The following is a 21,846-nucleotide window of genomic DNA, read 5'->3' as shown; positions in this document are numbered from 1 at the left end:
CAGGAAACGCACCAGCTTCTACTCTTCCACCTGTTCCAACAACATTTTCCATCCTTCTTCGTAATTATGATCCCAAGTTCTCAAATGAGAAATTTGTTGCTCTTCAGCTCAGGAAATACCTTCCACGTGCTTTCATCAAGGAAATAGTCCACACCAGAAACGGCTACATCCTTAAAACATCTGATCCTGATCTCTACAACACGATCCGGAACAAAGTTCCTATCGATACCTTCGGTGCACAAGCCGAAATCACTCATCTTAACACTTCGACTCCAAAGCAGCCCCCTCCACCTCGGAGGCCGTCCTAACTTTCAGTTGTCATCCGCAGAGTCGACCCGTCTTACACGGACGAGGATGTTCACGATGAGCTAAAACTGGATGGTTTCACCATTTCCAAAGTACTTAGAATCCGAAATGACCGTGGGCCAACCTTCATGGTTCGCATTCTTACCCCCATCAGGAGACAATATACGACCTGCTTGCTCATGGAGCTTATATATATAATCGGAAACATAGAGTCGAACCATCACGTTCAATGGCACCATTACCAGTACGTTGCGAACGTTGTCAGGCATATAACACTTATAATACAGCTGAATGTGAGAATGATTTCAAATGTGGCTACTGTACAGGACCACATTCTACACGTCTATGTACTAATTTGCATCAGCCGGCTAAATGCGCTACATGTCCAGACAACCACCCCACATATAGTTACTAATGTAAAGCGAAACCGGAACCAACGCCGCAACATCCTGAATTGTTTGTCCCATTACGTGTAACGTCCATTACTCCCCCCACCACGCCTACAGTGGATACTCCTGTTACCGTAAATCAACTGCTCACCTTTCTAACCCTTGCGCTACAAAATATCCATGCTTTCATCCGTCCACATATTTTACAGCAAATCACACTTGCAGCCAAGACAACATTTGACATTCACTTCACCGCAACATATTCTGGGACTTCAGTACATTTTCATGCGTCTCCAACAACTCCAACCAGTTAAATTTATTTCATTATGGCACTTAACTTTCTATATTTGATCCTTTTCAAAGAACAAACTACTGTTTGAATCTCTGTTACTAGAGGAACATAACACAGTTTTTCTCCTAAATGAAACATTTCAATCCAAATCAACTCTATGTCGCCTACCGGGATATACAATTTTGACAATATCCTGCCTGCACAGCGAGCTAATGGGGGTGTAGCGGTTGGGTTTTCATCTCACTTGCCTTATCGCCAGTTCTACTGTGCTCTTACTCCGTTACCCGAATACATCATTACCACTGTGTATTTCAAATATATTATCATTACTGTTGCAACTATCTACATCCGGCCTAGACATCTCCTTCCGCTACAAATTGTACAGCACATTTCAAACATTTATCGCCACTACATCATTATGGCAGATTCAAATATGCATAGTCGCTCAGATCTCGATCGTACCAATTTTGCAGCTTTTATCACCACACACACCATTGTAACCATTCATCAGTTGCCCAAACCTACTCGCCCAGAGTCAAATACCACACCTGACATCGTTATAACATCTAGCAATCTCCTAACTCATAGTAGCATTGCAGTACATGATACACTAGGTAGTGATCATGCTCCTGTTAAATTCACCATAAACTTCCATTCCTCTGCATCATCTCGTTCGTAAATGCCTTCCCGTAACTGTTTTCGATTTGATAAAGCAAATAGGATCAGTTATCGCTCTTACCTCGCTCAATGCACCGAGCGCCTATCATCCCCCACTACAGAAGACAATCTATACACCACGGTTGATACACTTACTCAATCCATACAGCAATCTCTTCATTCCGACTAGCAAAAATATCCCATATGAACCTCGACTGCCCCCACATTATCTGACTATGATCTCACGCTCTCGTCAACTCTATTGATATTACATTCGCACCAGAAATCCTGACGATCTACTCCATTATCAACAATTGTAAAGAACTGTGTCCAACTACATCCAGGCATATAAACTTCGTTGTTGGGTTAAAACCTGCAATACCCTGTCTACAACCAGTCATCCTACCAAATTTTGGAAAAAGTTTAACGCTTTGTGCGGCAAGTTCACAAAAAAGACACCATACCCAATTCTGATCGGCCATTCTGTTGCTCAAACAGATACGGAGAAGGCAAATGCTTTCGCAGACCATCTGCAGAACATCTTCAATCCACCGCCACCTGGATCTACACCCCATGTTGCAGACAGTGCTGACACCTTTCCATTCTTGCAACCCAACACCATGCATGAACTCAGTGTCAACCAAGATATTACTTCACCTATCACTATTGAAGAGGTCACAGATACTGTCAAACGTAAACGAAACACAACGCCTGGCTTTGATAATATTACCTATCCCCAGATCAGAGAGTGTTCACTACATTACTCGTTCTCATCGCCAATCACTTCACCTTCGTACTGCGTACAGTTTACTTTACCATAGAAAACATCTAAAACTCTTATGTTTCCAAAACCACATAAGCCTCTTCATGAGATCTCCTCTTACAGGCTAATCTAGCTCACAAGCACATTTAGCAAAATTCTCGAACGCATTCTCGTTAAACGGCTTCATACTTACCTCAACACCAAAAATATCATTTCTCTCACTCAAGCAGGCTTCCGTCCTTGTTTCTCCATAAACGATTAACTCTTACATCTCACAAGCCTTATCACTACACATTATAATAGAGTGAAACCATCATGTTTAGTCTTATTCGATCTCGAGAAAGCTTTCGATAAAGTGTGGCATCTCGGTCTTATTTATAAACCGATTAGGCTCCAACTTCCTCCAGCATACATACGACTTATCTTTAACTTCCTCTCAGGTCGTATCACCTATGTTGCCATTAACGAACATTTATCTCATCCCATCTTGTTACTGTCAGGAGTTCTACAGGGTTCTCTCCTTTAACCTTTGTTATACATTCTGTTCGTTGCTGACATGCCACACCTTCCAGACAACATTTATTCTTTCCAGTATGCAGATGATACTGTTTTTCTCGCTCTAGGAACGTCCATCCAGCATATAAATAAGATCTTACCAACAGCCATCTCTGACTTCTGCCTTTAGTGGCGACAGTGGAAACTCACCATCAATGCTACAAAAACGCAGGCTATCATTTTCATTCCACCAAAGAAAACAACCAAAGTCCGCAGAAATCGATCTTGCCTATCTCTCCACGTTGACCAGGTTCCTCTGCAAGCTACAAAAGCAGTTACATACTTAGGCATCACGTTTGACACACACCTCACCTAGATGCAACACCTTAAAGCAATTTCAACTAAAGCTTACAATCGTCTCAACCTCTTAAAACGACTCGCAGGAACGACCTGGGGTCTCAAATCGCAAACAGTCTTGAACACCTACAAAGTCTTTCTTCGCCCTACTCTCACCTATGGTTTCACAGCTTGGATTGCCGCATAAGAAAAATTCTAACACAAACTCCTTATTCTCGAACGCCATGCCTTCCGAATTGCTTATCGCATCAAATTACCCAGCCCCACACGAGAATTATATCAGCGCATTATATTTCCCACCCATCTTGAATCCCTAGGACTCATACATACGCCGCCGATTTCAAATCCAACATCCACTACTTTTCGACACAACGCACTATTTAGCACTACATCCTACAACTACCCGTTATCTTCACACTCCATTATCTCTTTTATTTACGTTATACCATTACACTCTTCTTCCTGATAATTCCTCACTCTTACTTCTGAACGATTACGTCACTTATGCTCATTTACCTCTCATTTTTCCATCATTTCATGCTCAGTAATATTCTCATACTAACTTGGGTTCATCATATCTCTCATTATAGCCTAGAGTCCCCCTAGGCAAAAAGATAACTGCATTCGTCCGCTAACATTTTTCTAGGTGTTGTCTTGTGATTGCACCTCATCTCATATTTCATCCTCATCAATTGTATAACTGTACTACCGCATTACTATCACTTATCTTCTATTCTCCTCATCGATTCAATGTATATTGTTTAGTGTTCCTCATTTAGTATTTTGTGGATCATTGTTCATCTACATTCATAACCGCTATGTATGTATGTTTTATGTTGAATATATGAATTTATGTTTATCTCTCCACCTAATGTTAAGGAACGCAAAGTTCCTTATGACCATTACTGCTATGCAATAAATAAGTAAAGCACTTAGACCAACCACCGACCTAAAAAATTAACAATCCTTTCAAATCACTTTCCTAAAAGAGGGCTTAACCCTCTCAGAGGTAGCTAGCCTTAGCTAGCAATGTAAAAAAAGCGATTGGAATAACCAGTATTCGTCTTTTTAACAATTGTGTTTGTCCTGTGAAGTGTACATCACCATCATCTTTTTTCCCTAATGATTATGATCACAAGATCATAATGTCCTAATGGATACCGCAATTATGAAATAAGAATGTAATATAATAAAGTGCTATCTGTATAAAATATATTCCAGATTTCCTCTTCATCCCATAGACCGGATCCAATCTCTTTTCTGCACCAGTACTTTCACCTCTCACCGCGGATAGAGGGCGTGACCCTCGCAAGGGGCTAGCCTTTGACTAGCAAACTAAATGTGATTGGAATATGGTGGTAAGTGAATTTCGTCATAATATGGCAGCTTGAAGTGTTCGTACGGTGGTTGTGGTAAGAGTATGAAGCCCTCAGAAATTCTCCAAACACTGCAGGACCTGGAGGAAGAACAATCTGGATGTGAAGATGAAGATGAACAACAATTATCAGATGATAAGAGTGACCACTCAGGTGAAGAAATGTCATTTCAAAGTGCGGATGAAGAAATCAGTGAAATCGGGGGATGATACGTCTGGCAATGCTATCTCTCTCGTACCTTCCAACAATTTCGTTTCTGCAGATGGCACTAAATGAACAAAGTTGAATAATGTTAAGGATTCTTGTGGCCGTATAAGCAAGCACAATATTTTGCACGAAAAGCCAGGTCCCTCCTCGTACGGTGTTCGACATGTAAAGAACGAATGCCTGAGTGTCTTCCATCTTTTCGTGAATGAAGGAGTTCTGCCATGCATACGTAAGTGCACTATAACAAAAGCGAATAGGCAGCAGGGTAATACTAAATGGACATTGACTCATGAAGAACTCGAGTCATCCTTTGCAATATGAATTTATCTTGGTGAAACTGGTGCAACTAGTATCCCCATAAGAGACTTATGGAGTAAGAGATATGGACCTCCATTTTACAAATAAACGATGAGAAGGAGCAGATTTTGTGAAATTATGAAATTCCTAAGATTTGATGAAAAAAGCTATAGATCCGAAAGAGTGAAAGAAGATAAATTGCTCTTGCTTCTGAAATAGGGTACCTATTTATCGACAACTGTAGAAGAAACTACAACCCTCATGAAGCTGTGTGTGTTGATGAACAACTTTTTCCTACAAAAGTTCGTTGCAAATTTGTTCAATATATGCCAAGCAAGCGAGACAAATGTGGACTAAAATTTTCGTTATTAGTAGATGTCACTTCAAAGTATGTGCTCAATGGATTTCCGTATCTTGGACTGGACAATGAACGACCACGTGACATGCAGTTAGGTGAGTACGTTGTGCTGAAATAAATGGATCCTTACAAAAACTCAGGTATCAGCGTAACATGTTTGGCTGAAACTTTGAAGAGCAGAGGAAGTAGTTTAGTGGGTACAATGAGAAGTATTTGAAACGAAGTGCCAAAAGCGTGTGTTGATCAAAACCATAAACCACTGTATGAGACAGTAGTGTACAGAGATGAAACGAACAACACGCTAACGGTATATAAGTGCAAGAAGAATAAAAGTGTGCTTGTTCTAAGTGCAAGAAGAATAAAAGTGTGCTTGTTCTAAGTGCAAGAAGAATAAAAGTGTGCTTGTTCTAAGTGCAAGAAGAATAAAAGTGTGCTTGTTCTAAGTGCAAGAAGAATAAAAGTGTGCTTGTTCTAAGTGCAAGAAGAATAAAAGTGTGCTTGTTCTAAGTGCAAGAAGAATAAAAGTGTGCTTTTTCTAAGTTCCATGCACAAAACAGTACAAATATCCAAAGGTAAAAAGAAAAAAGACGGAAACAGTAATATATTATAACAAAACAACATGTGGAGTTGATTTTGCTGATCAAATGGTTAGAGAGTACAGCGTAAGAACAGCATGTCGAAGATGGCCAGTTTATGTGATGCACAATGTTCTTGATAGAGCGTGTCTGAACTCTTGGTTAGTGTATACGGAAGTAACGTGCCGTAAAATAAGCAGACGAACATTCTTGAGAAGATGGTCAAGGAACTGAGAAAATTGTTTTGTAGTGAAAACAAATCAGATAGTTTGTCAGTAGATGACCAACCTCAGAAAAAACGACAATGTCAAGTGCGCATGTGCAACCAAAATATAACTGCTATTGTTTGTAAAAGATGTAAGAAACAAGTATGCGGTAAGTGCAGAGGAAAATTGATCGAACAAATTATTTGCAAAAAATGCAATGCAACTTAGTTGAAGTCATGTATGTAAGTTTGTATGTGAGTAACAGCGTTTAACTCAATGTTCTCTTGTATATTTGAATTTTTATGCTTCTAATGACTGTCTGTACTAAACATTGAATAAAAATTTGAACGTCGTCAGCCTGAATCGACGTTTGTAAATCGTACTTAATATAGTACATAATTATATTTTTTCTTTCTTTATCTATTACGACGATTAACCTAAACTAACATAAACATCATTTAACACAGTCATTAAACATATTGTGAAAAATAATGGGGTTTATTATTATTAAATGAAATTTTCCATAAGCGGTCAACAAACCGCTTGGTGCTTCTAGGAAATTCCAGTGCTCCTAGTGTTAAGTGGTACGTAGAGCATTCCTACAGCGGTGTGATTTTTTAAGAAATATACAGTAATATAAATAAGGCGTTGTGGTTGCAAAAATAAAAAAAACCCTCATTTTAGTGTAGAATTCATACTTCTCGAGGTCTATGAAATGAACAGTAGCATTCTGAATTCCGTTTAAGACCAAGTTTAGCGCTCAGTTGGGATAAGTACTCTCATAATCTCCAGTAGTTGATATTCAAAGAAGTGGAATACAAGACCATTAAATAACTACCATTATTTAAGTCAAATCAACAGTTATAGGGTCCTTCGTAAAGAAAGATTATGTCAGATGTAAATTTACAATGGCTTCTCTATAATACTGTACTCAGTATATTTACTGTTTGGCAAGAGCATCTCTGAAGATGCTGTTTGTATTCCTTCGTCTGTCTCTTCATATATAGATACATACATATATGTACACACAGGCATACACACTCACACACACACACACACACACACACACATATATATATATATATATATATATATATATATATATATATATATATATATATATATATATATATATATATATATAAATGCCAGGAAGGGATGACATGTAAAAGTAATCGAAAATAAAGGATAGCTATGTAGAGTTCAGAAGGTTTTAGGTTAGGGGAAAGGAAAAGAAATCTTATAATCCCGTTTACAATCAGTTGAGCTCCATTCGCATTGGAAGGGAAAAATTGTGAAATATAAAATGCTCAAACTGGCCAAATTACTCCTGAGCCTATAATGTCTCGGATCATTGGAACTTTCTCATTTCAAACTTGTGTTAAGAGCATATTCTATATTAGTTACCTAAAGCAAATTCTTTAGCATTTCAAAAATATGTCTAAAAAAGAGTACACGAAGGATTTTAGTCATTACACTTTCATTAAAATGAATTTTTCTGCAGTAGGAATATGCGAAATGGGTTACAATATATTCCAATTCCCTATTCTCCTTGTTTAGAGAATAGGCATTTCAGCAAATTTACTATTAAATGGTTTTGAGAATGACAAATAATGATGACATGTCTCTAAATATTACCTAATATACAGTACAGAGTTACAGAAATAAATTTATTAATACATCAAAGCTTCATGTTAAATATTCCGAAGCATATAAATTAAATTTCTGATGGCATATTAGAATTCTGGAAGGTATGCGGACTCAATATATTCCCAGAAATAAATATTTCCATTCATTTAAGAGATATACATTAAACTTCTCTGGGCTTCCAAAATTACTGTCTGGTAGTGCAAAAGTGTTAATAATGTGTAATTTAGGTATTTACGCATTGATGTAATATGATATAATAATGTAACAATTAACACCACCAGTAATTATGGCATTTTCCTTTGGACTAGTAGCTACTGGTGTATTATAGTCAATCAGTTTGTTGCACTAGGTGAACAATAAACAAGTTGAAGGTCTGAGTCTCTTTGGAAATCTAGGGTGTAGTTCAACAGTTCTCAAAGTCCCGATGTATGTTCCGTGTCATATCTAATTAAAAAGGAAAGTAAAAAGGATTACTCACAAGAGAATTGGGACATATATATCTAAGTTGGTGGTGACATAAAAAGTTGCTGCTTCGTGGGTTTTCACCCACAATTTATAGGGCTCGAATTGCAACGGAGAGACTTAAAAATTGGACGCGCTGCGAGGGTTTCAAATTTTGCCTCAAGCCATAGGTCTACATCTTATATAGCCTTGTAGCTGGAAAATGACGCTGAACTTTAAGACACTAACGAACAAGAATTACAGTGATATTATATATCAATATTAATGCGCCGTCATCAGAAATTTAAATAGTTTGCAAACCAATAAGACACTTATACTTATTACGAGTATCAAATATGGGTATTCGTTCAGGTATATTGAGGTGTATATGCTATAGTGTACGTTAATTAACTTCTAGATTAATAAATAAAACATTGTACACTTTTCACTTTATTGCTCTGTTTCAATTACTTACATTAGCACTACAGGTATTAGACAACTTTCATGTTTCACTGTATTGTTTCGTTACTTCTAACCATAATAACGATTACCTTTAATAGTAACATATTCGGGTAAAGTTACAATATGTGGGAACGGACTGCAATTCAGATGTCCTCTGTCACAGTCACATACCTGTACTTCTTCCTTCTCTATTATCACGCAGGGAAATTTTGGAAGCCGGCTACAATAGTCCAAATGGCATACAGGAATAGCTGAAAATATTATTATCCAATATTAAAAAAACGTCTTAGAGTATATTGTAATTGATAATCAATATTTACAAGAATGACCAATAATGATGTATGAACACGATACTGAGCTTCTAAATTAAGCATATAATCGAGTGGTTTGCAATTACTTTTCAATCTAATGTATAAAATAGTTCGTAAACAAAAGTAATTAAAGAGGAAATTGTCCTCATTCAGAGTAGAAATTTAAACCTTATTATAATAAAAATCTTTAATTCTAAATTGATGTTAAATTAGCTAACACAATCGTCAATCTAAAAACATAAGAAAATAATTTTTAAATGCAAAGTTTTTGTTAAGAAGTTGCGATAGCCTACATTGGCTTCTTCTGTGTTCTGAATTACAAATGATCTAATATGAAATAGCATACTATTAAATAAATAAATAATTTTGGGAAAAAATATATTACACGGACGATTTCGTACACTATTATTTTGTTATTATTATAAAAAGGAGATTTGAACCCATTTCATGCACAATTCATTGCTAATGTTGTCATTAATTAACCACGTTAATTTTTAAATTTTAAGGAAAATGATTTTATTTCGTTTCTTTTAAGTTAATTTACCTAACAAGTAAAGGTCCAAATGGATGAAGCGAGTTTCGGGATGCAACATAGTACGCCTCATAGAGAATGTGAAAATATGTATAAGTGCAAAGTTATAGTGGCTGAGCGCCATCAGAAACGGATGGGGGGGGATCGAACTTGGCGGGAGAAGAGCTATGCTATTTTATACACACAGAGCCGGAAACGACTCAAAAAGACACAAAAGTGCATGTCTTCAAATTTGGACATACTTTAATGCGTACAAATGAATTGCTTTTCTAATAGTGAACGTAAGGAAATATATAGATTTTTTGATACTATGGATATGTCCGCCATGAACATAAAAAATGTGAGCAACTATAGCATGTCAAAATCATCTACTACCTTAATGTCATTAGTTTTGGCGCAAGTGTCTGTTATATTTTGATCACTGGGTTAATGTTTGAGATATATAATTTTACATCAAAAATGTATACACATGCGCGGAAACGTGTGGAGGTTGTCGTTTGGCTGTTGTTATCAGTGTTACCAATGTGGACTTTGTAGCTTAATTTAGAAATTTTCAAGGATATTTTTTATCAAAAGCATTTGGTTCATTTATATTGTTAGAATATAACTTTAGCACCCTTTAAATGTTGTCTAATGAGTAAACAACCATTATTTCTAAAAAAATTAATATTTCTAGCGTCTTTTTGCAGTGCGTTTAGAGACAGTATTATTTACGTTGTTGGTAGTGTGTTTAGTATCATTACGACATGTGTCTGTACTTTATTACGGACAGGTTTGACATATATTTTGTAAGCCATACCTTGTACTTCGGGCTCTGTGTGTAGAAAAACACCAAATAAACTGTTGAATAATAAAAATACTGAAGAAAATGCAAACTATAGTAGTTTCACATATTGCCGAATGAATAATGGGTAGAGTAGATCGTGAACCCCGCCATCTTGAAATACGTCATTTTGAATTTTTTAATGTTTTTGTAATAAAAAGGTAGTCATGTGATATAAAATTAAGACCAGCATTTTCTCAGAAAGTCAATTATGAACTTTATTTATCGTTATCTGTACTTATTTGGAAGATTTGATATCATATTTATAATTTTTTAACGAAAATCTAGTACACTAATACTCGTATCTTGAAAGTGTGGATTGTCACGAAAACACATTTAAGTTAATTTCACTGTAAGGTTTTTTTGGCTTGCAAATATTAAGTTGAACATAGTATTTATAAGCCAAAAAAGCATACAGTGAAATTTGATATCCAAGTTGTATATTATTACATTATTATTTATGGCATTACTTCCAATTTGCATCATATAGTTCCGAAGATAACTGTTCCGGTCTGGAAGAACCGCTTTCGGTTCTTTTTCACTTTTGATCGAAAACGATGTGGAATTTATGTAGCGACTATTGTTAAATTACATATCACATTAACACAATAAAATCTGATAGATTGCTAGGCAATTATTACGTACTGTACCTAAACTACTATTTTTCACCACTTAATATGTTTTTCACTCAACTTTCATTGTTCACCTTTGTAAGCAATAGCAACTTGGACGAGCATAGCATGCGATATGTGGATGGAATGTGGACTACTGCAGTCGCATACAGCAAAGAAGGTGTAGCAGAAAATACATTATCGGTTGAGGTGTGACTTTCTCTAGCATCGTGATAATCCAAACTTTCAAAATACGATTATCAGTTTCCTAGATTTTTGTTTAAAAAGAAAACTATAAATATGATCCGAAATCTTCCAAGTTAGTACAGAGAACGTGAGAACATGCTGGCCGTAATTGATATATCGCATGACTACCTATCCATTTCAAAATATATTACAGATATCAAAATGGCGGATTTCAAGAAAGCGGCGGAGGTTCATGATCTACTCTGTCCATTCTTCGTTTGCTAGTATGTGAAACTACCACATTTTACATTGTCGATCCAACAGTTTATTTGATGTATTGCTATATCATAGCATAGCCCTTCTGCCACCAATTTTTACTCCATTTGTCTCCGTTTTTTGGGCGCTGAGCCGCTATAACTTTGCACATGTCCATATTTTTACATCATCTATCAAGCACACTATGCCTCATCCCGAAACTTGATTCATCCATTTGGACCCTTTACTTCTAAGGAACCATTGCTTAATTATCATTCAAAAATATGAACCATTGCTTAATTATCATTCAAAAATATGACAAGTACAAATTGTGCGTTCACAAAACAGGATACATTTTGCTTATGTTCCCTTTAACTAGCAATTAAACCAAATTTCCTAGGCGCTGTAAGTTATATATTTAACATTTTCTTGCAAAAGTAATATTCCGACTTGAGACAATAAAAATTAATATTTCGTTTTAATAAATACGATAATCACTAGAATAGATAATCACTAAATAAAATAAATTGTCACTAAAATCGTCCTTCATACTTTCCAGTATAAAGTAATTGTTATTACGAGAGGACTGATCAGGTGAATATATCTACCTTCCTCTTAGGCATATAATGTAGCTATGTTAGATGTTTAGGTAGATCATTTGTAAATATCGCTCTTATATCTTATATCAATACTTTTGCCCTTTCATTAATACTTTCTATCCTATTGATTCTGAGAGGGTATATACCACACTCTTATTAGGTGCGTCACTTGCGATAAAGAAAAGAATGAAATGAAATTTTAATTTTATATCCCACGGTTATGCAGATTAGACTAAATGAGACGGTGATGGTGAGAAATGAATGAAATGGTGGAATGAAGAGAATGAAATGGTATCTTTGGAAGGGAAGCTATAGATGGAAATGTGGGAAAGTTAAGGTTATTTAAAGAAAATCGATGGCAACACTTATTCTTGAATATTCCTCAGTAAATTATGTTCCAAAAAATCACTGTCACATCTTACATACTGACGGGAAGGTCAGTCTGTCACCCTTCAAATCTACTATGTCTCATCTCTGTAAAAGAAATGCAGGGTGGGCAATGAACAACAATAAAACAAAAATAGTTCACAACCTGAAGTTCACAAACAGTTTAGATTAGGATCCATGTTCATACGAACATTTTGTCTTAGAACAACGCACACTACCATTTTCCGAAGTATTGCCCCTTCCTCCTGGGACACCCTATATATATAAAAAAATGGTGCTTTTAGTAATTCCCGTCATTCATTTGCATTACATTTTTAATAAATTGTAAACTGCGAACATTTAAGATATAAGCCTCTTAATGAATTTTCCACATTTCCGCTACTTTGAAGTGAATAATGAAGTTTTGAAACGCTATTTCGAATTTGGAGTACGGTAGGGGTGAAGCACATGATTTTAAAGTAAAAGACATAATAATTGAAAATTTAAATTAATGAAAATATAAATATGATACAATTAGGCATGCGTTTTCTTGTACGATTGAAGCAAAGTTTCGTAGAATCTATTAAAAACAATTAAATAAATATATGTCCATAAGACAAAATAGTATTAAAGTATATAAGCGGGTAATACTTTACAACTTATAACTTGTACATTTCGTAACTTATACAAAGTACTATCTATTAAATTATTATTAAATGAAGTAACACAATTTTCCAATAGTATTTCTATAAATTGGATAACTTCTTCCGTACTTACGGTTGAAGTCCACTTGATTATCAGCTGTAACAAAAACCAACACCAGAACAAGTATATTAATAACAAACCAAAGCTTCATCTTCTAAATATCAAAGTAGCTGTTGTCTCTTACCTAAAATTATAATAATAACAATATAGTAATGTTCAAGTTATAAATAATAAATTAAATGATAATAAAAGAATGAAAAGTATTTGACATGGGGTATGTGGAACTAAATAATTCAAATAAAATCCCCTTAACGAACTGTTAGTCATTATGCGCATATGTTATACACACGATACATTTAAGTTTAGTATTAAAGTGTGTTAAATAGTACTTTTGTTATAGTAAAAGTATATATTTCGTAAGCATTTGCAGAACGGTCTTTTATTTGCAAAACATTTCAATTTTTCTCTTTTAATATATTTCTTTACAAGTAGATTTATCCCTAGAAAATAACTTGATAATTGATATCAATACCTTGAAACTAATGAGTCGCTTATCCTGTAGCGTATGAAAGACGCTATAACTACATAGACCAAGATGCTACGCTACAAAGATAAGCACGACATGTGGAACTCACTAAGTAAGTATTCTGGGTTGGCATGTTACTCCGGAATAAAATAAATAACAATTATGGCAACGTATCAAGCTCTAGTAGTATAGGAGAACAGTCCCATTATTGACCTCTCTTGTGTATTAATTTAAAGATTGTATAGCACCTTCTTTATTCTTTGGAGAAAGAATGTCCTCAGTATTAAAATCTGGTTTCAACATTTACCTTCTTCCTTTATTCAAACATCAGGAAGAAACTAATTAATGACCAACAAATAAGAAAGCAAATAAGCAATTCTACGTCTACAAAAATTATAAATGAAATTGAACTTAAAAGATGATATTGAATTATTGATGTTGGCAATCTAACATCACCGATAAAAAGAAGAGGTAAAATACGTGGTCAAAAAATTGTACTATTAAAATGTTTTAAAATCACACTATATATTTTCTCTCCCGCCACTTTCTTTAGACATTTTGTATACTGTTTGAAAGCAGGAAGTGAAGCTACGCCAGGACACTACACAGAAGAAAGATCAACTAGATATACCCAAGATGGTCGATTACCATTTGAGAATGACTACTTGATGTGACTATTTATTAGAAATGTCTAAATCATTTAATAATTCATCTATTTAAACAAGATGAGCTTTTTATCAAAATAGGTAGAATATACTTAATCTTTAAAACTAGGAATATCAAATCTAGTTGAGTTTCACATCACCTCACAAAGATGCAGAAACATAACTGGTAACTGGATTTCATCAAGGGTCCAGCTTCATATGTAGATGGTAAATTTCTAGTAGGTAATTTTAATTATGATCTGGCAAGGATAATGACATCATTGTGATATCAACAACCCACTAAACATCATTCGTAATAGTGGCAATCAGTAAAATATCCAATCGTGTCGGATGGAGTTTACGCTGGGAATATAAGACCTCACTTATAAGGCAGTTTGAATTCCAAACTGTTAACGCAGGAGATTAGAATCGTCTTTCTCATATAAGTGTCCCGTCATTGTAATTTGGGAGTACTTGTAACACATAATCACAAATCTTGATGACGCACCGCACTAAAAGGAACTTAATAATTGACGAGGATTATCAGAAAATCAATAATCATGTACCATTTCGTCAATCATGGATCCCGGAAATCTAAAATTTTCGAAAGGTTAGTTTGTCATATTTGATAAGCTGAGGCAATCATGTTTCTAACGATATCCTAAATTCAGTCTTACTAAATACATGTAATACATTCTGGCAAATGCCAGAAAAGAATTATGAGATGTAGAAAATTTAGATTTTTCTGCACAATTATGTTGGTTCGAAATACAGAGGACCCAACGAGATTTCAAATATTTATTTGCAGCTACCCACAACCATCACCAATTTTTAGCAAAGGTTTTTGTGTATTAACACTCAATCAGCGAAGATACCAGAAATAATGCTTCCAACGAAGATAGGATCATTTGTATCCCATTAATATTTTGATTGTTTTTCAAAGGAAAAGAGTATGGTTACCAGATTTCCGATTAATTTAAAGCATGATAGTGGTGATGAGCATATTGGTCTTCAGTGACGGATCTAGATGGCAAAAATTGTGGGATGCGAGCTGTCAGGACCCAGACTATGATAGCTTCAACAATTTCTTCTTGCTGTCTAATCGGTTCACGAAATATCTCATCTAAAGTTTTCAAAAACTTTTGCTCGGGCATTATTACCGCACAGAGACCAGATGCGCATACAAACGCGCTTAGATATCCAGATATCGTATATATATATATATATATATATATATATATATATATATATATATATATATATATATATATAGATTGATAGATATAACAGTTGTACCATGCGTTCCTATTGGTATATATTTAAGAAAATTATCACGTATTTACAAGGAAATATTCCGCATTCCCACCCCTGATGTTAATTTACCATGTTGTAGACGTTTTGCCACCTGACAGCACTGCTGAGATGCTAAGGGAATGAGCGGAGTAGAAATTATTACACAGAGTGAGAAGAATGGCAACAAATTGGACGGTGTAACATAAGTAAAGCTAATAAAATATCTTTAAGGCAGAGTAACTCAAGACCCAGACAAATAACTGTTTATTTGTGCTTGGCAAATAAAGAATGTTAGGGCAATAGAATCAATACTGTGTGGTACGTAGGGTAAAAGAGTGAAAAAAATCTTTGAGTTTTACGTCCCACGGTTATGCCGATTAGGCTAAAGGAGAGTAGGGTAAAAGAAGCATACTTAAGGTGATGATCGCAAAAGTAAAGAAACTGAATAAAAACTTAAGATAAAACTTTTATGGGTCAAAAATGACGTAATCTCCGTTGGGCGAGTGTTAAGGTAAGAATCTCAGTTGCTTCTACAGTATATCCTATTCTTTGTGACAGTAATAAAACTACGTATCATTTCCGTGGTTAAAGTTAGCTCAAAAGCTTACCATTCCCAGTATTTCAGCATTTCTAAAATTACATTCAATTCATAGTAGAACATTTAAATTTACAAATATGATTTTTGTATTAGGTAACACAACATTTTTGTTCTAATAAGAGAAACACCATTCCAATACTATCGCTATAGTGATAATATTTCAGAAAATAAATGTTTTCTGATCTAATTCATATCAAGGTTTTTAACAACTATAATATAGTAGAAGGTTTGTGTTAAATACATAGACGAAGGACAGTTTTTGAAACCAAGTAATATTACAGTTAATGAACATAGAAACAATACTCGAACTTAAATTCTAATTTTCATCATCAAAAAATTGTTATAAGGAGCGCGTTTTATATGGCTTTGAACTCCCCTACAAGGACTCTTCTCCTTAAGGAAAAATATTATTTTGATTTGTTCACAAAATAAGAATAAAATTATTAATTATTGCTGATTGAGACAAATTCAATAAAGAGAGTATTGTTATTTTAGTAGAAGTAATGTACGTGTAACGTGCCTTGTAGTAAGCAGTTGTGGACTGAAGACAAGGAGTTGTCCTCCAGCTTTGGTGGTTTGGGTAAGGGTAACAACCTCATCGTGTAAAAAGCACTTGTTCAGAAACCTTCACAGAATCCTCAGACAAGGACTGATAACTTGGAACCAACTCATCAAAAGGAAATAGATACGAGATTTGGAACGTGGAATATTAGAAGTCTTTACAGAGTAGGTGCCTTAAGATCCGTAACGAGTGAGTTAGCGAAATACATGATAGACGTAGTCGGAGTTCAGGAACTTAGGTGGGAAGGAATAGACCTGCCTCTTCAGGAAATTTTACGTTTTTCTACGGGGAAAGAAATAAAAATCATCAATTAAGTACAAGGGTCATCTTTCACAAATGAATAAAAACAGCAATTAAGTTGGTTTAATTTATTACTGGCAGACTTTTCTTTCATTACTCTTAAAGGTATGCTGTCTGATAATGTTGTTTTTAATATACATGCCGTAACAGAAAATAAGAATGACGATATTAAAGACAGTTTTCACGAAGAAGTTGAACGGATAATTGACCAACTCCAGAAATTCCATACGACAATCTTATTACGGGATGTCAATGCAAAGGTTGGCAAGGAAGATATTTTCAAACCGATTATAGGGGATGAAAGTTTGCATAACGAAAGTAATGACAACGGTTTTAGACTCGAGAACTTAGCAACATCCGAAAACCATATATTGAAGAGTACTAAATTCCCACATCCCGACGTTCATATATATACTTGGACCTGACCAAGCGAAAAAAAGCACAAAATCAAATTGATCAGTTTTTAGTAGATCCATGGAGGTAATCAACCATAACTTATGTTCGGTCGTTTAGAGGGGATGATTGTGAAACTGATCACTACCTGGTAGCAGTGATAATAAGAGAGAGATTATCGTTGAATAAAGAATAATTCAATATCCGAAAACGGGGAGAATTAGTTTAAAGACATTACAAGAGAGCCAGGTGAGAGTGGAATACCAGATAGAAGTTTCGAATAGATTTTGGGTTTTAGATAATTCGGAGAGCACTAGTGTTCAGGATACTTGAATTGAAAATAGAAAAAGCATTGAAATTTGAGCAAAAGATAAATTGGGGCTGGCGGAGATACGTAGAAAAATACAACCGTTCGACCAGGAATGCATTAAGCTAGCAGAGAAATGAAGACTACAAAATTAGAATGAAATAACTACACAAAATTTCGTAAACATCAGAAAGAGAACTTCCATAGTTTTTAAAAAAAAGAAACGAAATTTTTTGAAAGCTGAAATTAAAGAACTTGAAGATAATAGTAAAAATAAAAGCATTCGGGACACTTATAAAGGGATAATCGAATTTAAGAAAGGCCATCAATCTCGTGCTTATATATTAAGGAAAGCTGACGGAGTAGTTCTCACGGATATATATAGCACCTTAAGAAGATGCGAAGATTTCTTTGAAGATTTGCTTAACACGCAGCCAAAAACTAATATATGTGGGGAAAGGGAGATGGACACTGTAGTATCGTACATTCCAGAGCCCAACTGAATAGAAATAGAAAACGCTATAAAGATATATATATATATAAAAAGAACACATACAAATCTCCAAGTGTAGACGATATTCCGTTTGAGTTAATTTTAGCTGGAGGCCAAAGATTTTGAAACAAGATACACTAGCTCATTCTCCTTATCTGGAACAAGGAAGAATTGCCACAAGAGTAGAAAGAATCAATTATTGTTCCAATTCACAACAAAGGAGACAAAACTACCTGCAATAATCATCGAGGCATTTCTTTTCTGTCAAATCCTACAAAATCTTCTCACACATTATGTTAGCAAGACTGATGCCATGCACAGAAGAAATTATTGGAGATTAGCGATTAGCAGTGTCGATTTAGACGTAATCAATGAAATATCGACTAAATATTAACGATTCGCCAAATACTCGAAAAGAAGAGATAATAAATACCTCGGAATATTGACTGTTTATTGATTTTAGAAAGGCTAACGACTCGGTTAAGAGAGAAACATTCTACAATGTCATTAACGAATTTGGCATACCAAGCAAACTTATTTAATTAGTTAAGGAACTTTTAAATGAATTTCAAAGTGAAGTCCAGGTAGAGAATATTTTTGTCCTAACGTCGAAAATGGCCTGAAATAAGAAGATACTATGTATTTGTTATTATTCAACTACGTCCTGGAATACGCTATAGGGAAAATCATAGATAACAACCAGATAATATAGTTGAATTGTGTCCTCCAAATTATGGCGCATGCTGGTAATGTAAATTTAATAGGGGGTGATATGATAACAATAGAGATTAATGCAGAGAGTTCATTAAACATACAGTGAGTGGGGCTTAGATGTAAATACAGAGCAAACTAAATACATTGAATTCCGTCGGGACTGTAATACTACAAATTATAAAAGCGTTAAAATATGAAATATTACTTTTTGTAAAATAATTACTATCAAATGCCTTGGATCAATACTAACCTGCCGAAGAATTTGAAGCTTAAAACAAATGTATAAAATTATAATCATTCCTGTTTTTCTGTATCGTTGTGAAACATGTTCGATTATTCTGATTGTGGAACATAGGCCGAAAGTGTATGAGAAGAAGTTCCTGACGTGAATATTCGGGCCGAAGACGAAAGGGAATGTGGAAAGACATAAACTCATTACGAGGAACCACATCATTTATACAGTTTACCAAATGTTGTGATTACCAATAAGTCTAGGAGGCTTAAAATGGCAGGTCATGTAGGTAGTTTGGAAGAAATTCTTAAATGGAAGATCAATCTGAAGACGAGTATTCGGAAGACATATATGCGGTTTAGAGGACAATATTAAGATTGATCTCGCTAAAATAGGAGTGCAAAGTAGAAACTGATTGCAATTGGCTAAGAACAAAAATCAGTGAGCGGCATTTCAACCTCCAGGTTCCATCGGCTATAGAGTTACTTAGTTAGTTCGTTTTTAGTAATGATACAGGCTTACAATACAATGTAGAATTACTTAGTTTTGATTTATTTTAGAAGAACGTTTGTTTTCGAAAAAGCAGTATCAAGAAAAGTAAAGAAAAGACGCGTAGAAGAATGCAGAGAACGATGATTATAGGGTTGGGTTAACTCATATGGCACACAAATTTTTCATCTAGACAAATCGCATGAAAATATGAGGGAATATTGGAATTGTGCATATTTAATTCCTAGGAAATATAAGGAATGCTTCAGTAGGGTGCTCTTTCACAGGGTTTCTTTGCAGACCATCTAAACAAAATATTGGATTTTTTCCACGGATATGGTTTTCTGTTGCTCTGTCAAAAGAAGGAAATTTGCCAAATCGACACAAACGATCAATTTCAATTTCTATTCGAAATGCAATTTTAATGTTTTCTTCCTTGTTTTACAGAATGTCAGAATTTTATTTCGCAAAGCATAATAATAGGCATTTGCATGTCCTCAATTCTATATAGTTGAAAAACGATTTACCTTCTGGCTTTCTGGGTATGCATATTTTGTTGTATATGATACTGTAAAAATGATTTTTTTCACATGGAGTTCGTTATGATTGAGCTCTTCTTATGTCTTGAGACATTTGACAACTGAAGTGGAATTAATAAAGCAGGACAATTAGTGTTGAACAACATTCGCTGACGAAAATCTATTAAGTAAAATGATTTTTAAAACTATTTAAAGTGAAAAGGTACGTTCTACTTCACTGGTAATGAAATCTAATGATAACTAAATCTTGCGTGTAAGCCTAAGATAATTACTTTTATTTTACTTTGAGTTTGTATAAAATTAAAATAAAACTAGCATAACGCTTTGGAAGATTGAAGATTACAGTTCAAATTACTTTTATTGGGAGAAGTTACATTTTTAAAAAATGAATAAGGCAACTAATATGATTCATAGCTCGTTTCGTTTTAGATGTTCCCTCCACGGAGAAAATGACTGCACTTGTGAGCACTTCACAATATTTTACTCTGTATTTAAATTGTTAATATTTTAAGAAATTGAAAGGGTCTTTGCAAGAAATATGAAATATAGCTTCTTCAGTTCAATGACTTCAAAATTAAAGAATTGATAAGATCGTTCAAGCAAGTTTTGATGTATAGAATCTTATATATTATTTCATATATGATCACATCAAATTAATATCAATTTAATAAAAATAATTTAATAAGCACTTTCATTTAAAACAATTCCTTTCTGGTCTTTAAAAAGAATAATTTCTAGAAATATTTATATTTGATTGTATCCATATTTTTATTCTGATATTATGCACGCTTAGTGGTAATATTTTGATAATTCGAAGTATAGATATAAAGATTAGTAGTATGTGGCTCGATCGGACTATTTTGAGAAATTTGTTCACTTCCTGTGTTTACATCTCAAAACTATCCTCACATCTCAAAACTTTCACTGGTAAAGTAAGTAAAAATGATAATTTCGGCCAAATAGTGACTTGGCATAGTGTACCTCTCAACCACAGATATAAGCGCATCAAAAATGTAGTTTCAAATAACAGACTTCTTAATCTACGGAGTTAATATGAAAATCGTAGTTCTGGGACCTGAATTTGTAACATATTAGAATCTACTCTCATAATTTCAAAGACTAAGGTATTTCTAGTCTCATGGAGTTAGATTACGATTATCTGGATATCTTGTATAGCTGTTCGCAGAAGACGGTCCGTAAAAGAATCTCTCGACAATCATTTCTGCCTTCTTTCATATTAGGAGCACCAAAAAGGCTCAATCTGAATTTTGCTTTTAATACCTTAAAAATTATTGAAAACCAATGTTGGATTCCACATATTTAAACTATCCTGGTTTAGTGGAACGAAAGCCATGTTGATAGAGCAAAAACTGAAGCAGTGCTTCAAATCGAAATGATCTGTTACATCCACAGTTAAATATGGAAGATAAATATTCATGATTATCCTCTATACTCGACAAAATAATAAGAAAGTACGAAATAATCAAACAGTCCAAAACATAAATAATATTAACTATCAAACTTTCTAAACTACAAC

The 21,846-nt window shown here is 34.5% G+C and overlaps 1 long non-coding RNA gene across 1 annotated transcript in view; it reads right to left on the bottom strand.

The window, feature by feature from the left end:
* Positions 1-8,830: 8,830 nt before the first annotated feature.
* The window catches only part of LOC145693988 (uncharacterized), a 15,554-nt gene continuing 2,538 nt past the window's right edge, over positions 8,831-21,846 (bottom strand). Inside the window, exons 2-3 of the long non-coding RNA XR_014132874.1 lie at positions 13,292-13,403; positions 8,831-9,082 (exon numbers count right to left, since the gene is read on the bottom strand). This is a non-coding gene — a long non-coding RNA (uncharacterized LOC145693988). The remainder of the gene's footprint in view (positions 9,083-13,291; positions 13,404-21,846) is intronic.

This window comes from Thermobia domestica, chromosome 9 (genome assembly GCF_964235325.1).
Source record: "Thermobia domestica chromosome 9, izTheDome1.hap1.1, whole genome shotgun sequence".
In the NCBI taxonomy this organism is placed as follows: domain Eukaryota; kingdom Metazoa; phylum Arthropoda; class Insecta; order Zygentoma; family Lepismatidae; genus Thermobia; species Thermobia domestica.
Note: the sequence above shows the minus strand (reverse complement) of the source record. Positions and strands in the feature narration are given on the sequence as shown.